Below are 6,259 nucleotides of genomic sequence, written 5' to 3' on the forward strand. Positions count from 1 at the left end.
GTAAAAAATCTTTAGGATTATCTCAAAATCTATTTTCACATCTAATTATAAAATTTTAAACTCTAAAAATAGTTAAAACCAAGTAGATCTATAAACATATGAAAATCTTAAAATTGGACGGTCTAGATAATGTGTTACAAGATGCACTATTTTTAGGACTCAAAATCTTTATTTTTTTTCATATTCATACATCTCGTTGTCGAGATGATCAATTAGAGGGTTTTTCAACATTAAAACGACTTTTTCGATGGACTTTTGAGGTGCATCTGTAATCCTACGTTGCAACCTTATATAAACTTTTTCCTTTGACTTAATAAAGTCATTTTTAGTTACTTCCTATATAAATTAATGGGTAGAGTTACCTGCCCCAAAAATTAAAAGAAAAGATGTCATGGCCTCTCACCTTCCTTTGGCCGTCTAAAGTTAACACCTTATATAAACCACACCATCCCTTGATAAACAAATGTAGGAGACTCCATTTGTAGTTAGTCACCCTTTGAGAGCGCAAAAAAAAATTCATTCTTATCTCCTTTCTAACGAACTGTCCACCTGCCGTTTTCTCTCGAGTCCATCAAAACTCTCTCTCTCTCTCTCATTCTCTCACATCAGCAAGTGTATCAAAACTCTCTCTCTGTCACTCTCTCATTCTCTCACCTAAATAAATGTAGGAGTCTCCATTTCTAGCCGCCTGTGAGAGTGCGAAAATATCATTCTCATCTCCTTTCAAACAAACAGTCCACCTGCTTTTCTCACTCTATTGAGTCCATCAAAATTCTCTCTCTCTCACAGTGGTAAAATTGCAAACTTTTCCCTTACAAATTTTGCTTCCCAATCTTCCATCTTCAATTCTTCTCTTATTACCAGCTTGAATTTTTCCTTTTAAAATGTGTCGCTCTTTGAATCTCTGTAATCTTGGAGACTTGTCTTAAATGCGTATGTGATCCCATTTGTGGGCAGATTCGTTACTTGGCAATACTGAAAGAGAAGGTACAGAAACTAACAAGGGCAACAGATGAGCTAACGAGCAGGAGAGATGACACATGGAAGGAATTAGAAGCAGCAATGAGTGCTAGAAAGATCCCCACAGAAGAAATAATGCAGTGGATAAAAGCAGTGAGTGAAATTGAAGAAGAAGCAACAAGAATACAAGATGAGTATGAACAAGGAAGGACATGCTTAAGAGGGCTCCGTACAAATTGTTGGTCAAGTTATAGACTCAGCAAGAGAGCGGGGAAGCTCAAGATAGAGGCTGACCGCATGTGTTGAAAAACGTTTGAGAGGTTAGCAACAACTCCACCTTCGGAGCCTGCAATAGAGTTAGAAACCACAGACATCAAGGATCAAACCACAGCTCAACGCACTAAGGAGGAGGTTCTCAACCGCATAACTGATGATCGGAAGAGTGTGATTGGTGTGCATGGAATGGGGGGAATAGGTAAGACAACTCTCATGGAGAATGTCAATAACGATTTAATGAAAAGAGAGAATGTCAATAATAATCCCATCCCTCAAGGGTCACAATCTCTGAGCATCCAAATTTTAAACATATACGGGAGAGGATTGGAAAACGCTTGCACTTGAATTTGGTAATGTGCGATGAGGAAGATCAAAAACAGAAATTGTTGGATGTTCTGAGGACTGAGAGGTACCTAATAATCTTGGATGACATGCGGAAGAGATTGGAACTCAAAGAAATAGGAATTCCTCGACCAAAAAAGGAGGATGGTTGTTGTGGTGAGTAGAAACAAACGAGGCGTATCACAACATGCAATCTGAGTGCACAGTTGAAGTAAAGGAACTATCAAAGGAAGAGGCTTGGAATTTATTCCTTGACAAGGCTGGTCATCATATTTCTTCTCAATTGATAGAAGCCCTTGCTAGAAAGGTTCTTAAAAAGTGCGGGGATTGCCCCTCGCAATCATCACTCTTGCTCGGGCTATGGCAATGCAAGGAGAGTTGGGAGGCATGGGAAGACGCCCACGCCCTACGAATATTGAACATGTGAGCTGCAAGTCTCCCAGGTATGGATGATGCATTACGCCCCTTAAAGTTCAGCTATGATTGCTTAGATACAGACCTTAGGTCTATCTTCTTGTATTATGCCTTGTTCCCTGAAGACTGCTCGGCTCTATAGGAGCATTGGACACATTATTCTACTGTATAGGAGAAAGGGTACTAGATTATACAAAAAGTATGAAAGCCTTTGAAAATAGATGATAGAAACCCTGAAAGCTTCATGCATGGTTCAAGATGGCAATGTCTAACAATCAATAACGATGCATGGTATGTTGCGTGAACTTGCTATTTGGATCACTTCTTCTGGCTCAGGGGAATATCCTGAGTTTTTAGTGCGATCTGGTGTTGGATTAAAGCAAGCACCAGAGGCTTCCAGATGGAAACATGCATGCAGAGAGAATTTCATTGATATGCAACAATCTAAGTAGCCTACAGGAATTGCAAGAGTGCCCAAAACTTGTTACATTGCTTCTTCAAGGTAATGAAGATTAAGTGGCCATCCCCACAAATCATTGCTTTGAATGCATGCCTAACCTTCGTGTACTTAATCTGAGCCGCGCAAACATTGAATCTCTCCCATATTCAATATCACACTTAATGAACCTCCGTGTTCTTATTCTATGCGGTTGCAAAAAGCTGAAAATTTTACCGGCAACAATAGGAAAGCTCAGCCAACTCCAAGTGTTGGACATAATGCGTTGTACAGCTATTAAGGAGCTGGATTCTGGGCTTGCTGAGCTCACTAATCTAAGATTTCTCAGTTTTTCTGGGATGTCTGGACTTGAGAGACTCCCAACTGGTTTATTATGTAGTTTGGTTAATTTGGAGTACTTCGAGTGTTTGTTATACTGGAGGATTAAAATGGAGTACTGCTCGAGAGGAGGGTTGGATGAGTGCATGGGAGTTAACTAAGTTGGAGCGTTTATTTTTTCTAGATATCGATATAGATGAAGATGTTATCGATTGCGATTGGGTTGAGTTGTTTGCAAATAGATTGAGATGGTTGGGGTTAGAGGATTGTACTCTGACAAACCGTGCATTTGTTGCTTTAGAAGAATCACAAAGCATTGAAATTTTGTATTTAGTGCATTGCAAGATCATGAAACGTGCCCCTACTCTTTGCTTAATGGGATATCTTAAAATACGTGGCTCTGAGGATATGGAATGTGTGATGGTTGAAGAAGAGGTCAAAGAGCGGACCTTCCAAAGCTTAGAGGAGCTGGACCTTGTAGAGTTGCCCGAATTGGAGAGGATATGTGTTGGGGTGCCACCTCATGGATGCTTTAAGATGATGAAAGCAGAGAAATGCCCAGGTTTGAAAGTTCTCTTCACGAATGGTAAGGTGCAACAGCTCAAACAATTGAGAGAACTAAGTGTCGTGCATTGCGAGGGAATTGAGCAAATTATACAAGAAAATATGGCAGAGAATGGCTTTACATAGAACTAACTGGCCTAACGTGACTCACTGTTATATGCAATGAAGTTTTCGCTTGGGAATCATTGGAGTGGGTAGACATATTCCGATGTCCATTGTTGAAGAAGCTCCCCTCTGGCCTCCAAACAGCAAAGAGGCTACAAACCACTATAGTGGAGAGAGAATGGTTGGATGGTTTGGAGTAATCAGAGCAAGGCACCATACCCCAACTCGAATTCCTTGAACATATGGATTCTGGAGACGAGGATCATCCTCATGTGGTGGATCCAATTCCAAATGTTGAAATCCCCATTGCCCCGTCTTCTATAAGTGATAGTATAGTGGATCTAAACATTGAAATACCCCCTGGCCCCTCTTCTCTTTGGGAACGAGAGCAAGGTCGCCCCCTTGAAGACGAGATCATGGAAAATGTGTTGCCTAGTGAAGTTTTCTCTTCCAAGGGAAAACACAGTGCTGTTTGCGAAAGTGGAGTCTCCCCTTCGAAAATGGAATTTAGTGTTCCTCCTTATCAGGGAGAACTCTTCCCGGCCCTTCTATGAACCAATCGATGTTGATGCTCCGAGTGATATTCCTAAATCTGATGAGCAAGACTTTTGAAACTTCTCTAACTCTGAAGATGAGGATGTTTCAGAGTGAAACATCCAGGAAGAGAGCATCGCTGCCGTAAATCCGAATCAATTTTCCATTCTTGAATATCAATACTTCACGGGGTTTTGTTTCTATTTTTGTAACTAATTTCGCTGTTCGTTGAGTCATGCTTCTCATCATGTCTTTTTACATTTAGGATCGGTTTAAGTGTGTGACATACAATTTATTTAAGAAAAATAGAGATTGGGTCTATGGGCAGGGTTTGTAGTGAATGACGGCCAAGGTTTTAAAGGGGATTTGGAGCTCAAGTTAAATGATCCTAATTTCAGAAAAAATGATATATTGAGTAAATAACAGTTAGAAATTATTGCAAGGATAATTTCAATTGTGTCATTTCATCAAAACAATTTTTTTTTGAATAAAGCCACATCTATGAGATATTGATATTTTTGAATCCCAATATCTCATCCTAATTATCCAATGAGATATCGGTATTCTTGAACACTAATATCTCACAAAACTAATTACCATGCTATTAGTATTTTTCATACACCAATCTCACTAAATCACCTTGCGAGATGCTCATATCTCTTAATACTGATGTCTCATGGGTGTTAAAGTTTTAATGAGATATTGGTGATTCCAGACACCAATATCTCACTATAAACGGAGCACCAATATCTCACCAAATAATTCAAGCCATGAGATATTAGTATTTCTGAACACCAGTATCACACTAGATTACTATTGACCTTTATCAAAAGAATATCTCACTAGGTTACATAAGATATTAATATTTACAAATACTAGAATGTGTTTAGAATGAGATGTTAGTATTAAAAAATACCCATTTATTACATAGGTTATTTTCCTTGAAACAACTTTAATTTGATGGAGCAACAAAACAAGAAATTGCCCCTGCGCCGATAATTCAACATATGACCCCTCATAATGTGTGCTTGATGTGTACCTAAAGCAGCATATTTGAAAGTAGGACAAATGGAATGGATGAAATGTTAAACAGTGAATTGCTAATGTGTTGTTGATTAATTTTCCAAAATTTCTAACTTGATTATGTAATGGAAATCTATCCTTAGGTGATTGCTCATCTCAGGAGGATCAATAATCCGTCAAGGTGGAGGTCCATGAAGTTTCTTCTAATTATCAGTTCTCTTCCAAAGTCCTCTGATACTGATGCATTCAGTGGCAACCTCATGTTGTAACCGCGTGACTCGTTGACAAGCCGGTGCCCATTCAAAGGAAAGTAGATTTAGTCCCTGATTTTCATGTTCATACAACAGCTGTTGCTACTCGGAATGGTGATTTGGTCATTGATGATTGTAGTTTCCAAACACCTAGTCCTCTTGTATCAGCCAAGGATAAATCAGCTGATGTGCATGGGCGGGGTGACTTGTCAGAATTTGAGGACATTTTGGAGTGAGACTTCAAACATTTGTAATGCATGGTTGAAAGGTTGATCTGCTGCTCCCTTTCGAAAGTCCCCCTAGTGAGAAGGCCCCATTACATTGCAATAGAATTGGTATCAGTCCTTCTGTGTCAATGCCATACTCCCTGCTTTATTTTATGATCTTTATGAATTAGTTTATGAAGTGAGGTTATTATGTACATAGGGTCATAGAGATTAATTTTTTGGTGAGGCTGATTGTAACTACTTTATTTTACAACTATAAACTGTTCATAGTGAGGATCCTTCACAGACCCTCTCTAACATGGCAGAAAAGAATGAGTTGGTCTTGAATTGCTGTAGTTTTGATTCATTAAGATGTGACATGCACTTACCAAAAACTCTAGGTTGTTGAGCAGGGGCCGTGGTGAATGATAGACATGGCCTCAAAGAGGATTTAATGCTTAGTTGTGATGGTAGTGTGTATTCTATTTACTCCCTCAGGTAAAAATTTATCAAGGATTAATTTTTGGACCCCAAATTTTGATGATGTAGCATCTTCAAGCCCCTAGATTAACCTCAACAAAAAAAAAAACTTTCCTAATTACACTCTCTATATACTTAAAAAAATTAGTGTCTCAAGATTGAATAGAGACCGTCCAATTTTTAGAGGGTGAATTTAAATTTAGAAACTCAAAATTCACTTTTTTTTTTTTTTTTGCAAATAATAACTTAGTACTTCTGAAGGGGTTCTCAGAATTTCAGATCGAAAAATTATCCCAGGTAGAACTCCTAACAGAGGGAGTAGATGTTCG

The 6,259-nt window shown here is 38.7% G+C and overlaps 1 long non-coding RNA gene across 1 annotated transcript; it reads left to right on the plus strand.

Annotated features, from left to right (window-relative positions):
• Window positions 1–3,271: 3,271 nt before the first annotated feature.
• Window positions 3,272–5,798, plus strand: LOC148781289 (uncharacterized). The gene is made up of 2 exons (XR_016058732.1): window positions 3,272–4,114; window positions 5,137–5,798. It is a non-coding gene; the product is annotated as an uncharacterized LOC148781289 (long non-coding RNA).
• The last annotated feature ends 461 nt before the right edge of the window (window positions 5,799–6,259 follow it).

Source organism: Amborella trichopoda, chromosome 7, assembly GCF_054954075.1.
Source record: "Amborella trichopoda isolate Santa Cruz 75 chromosome 7, AtrichopodaSantaCruz75HAP2 v2.0, whole genome shotgun sequence".
Classification (NCBI taxonomy): Eukaryota; Viridiplantae; Streptophyta; class Magnoliopsida; order Amborellales; family Amborellaceae; genus Amborella; species Amborella trichopoda.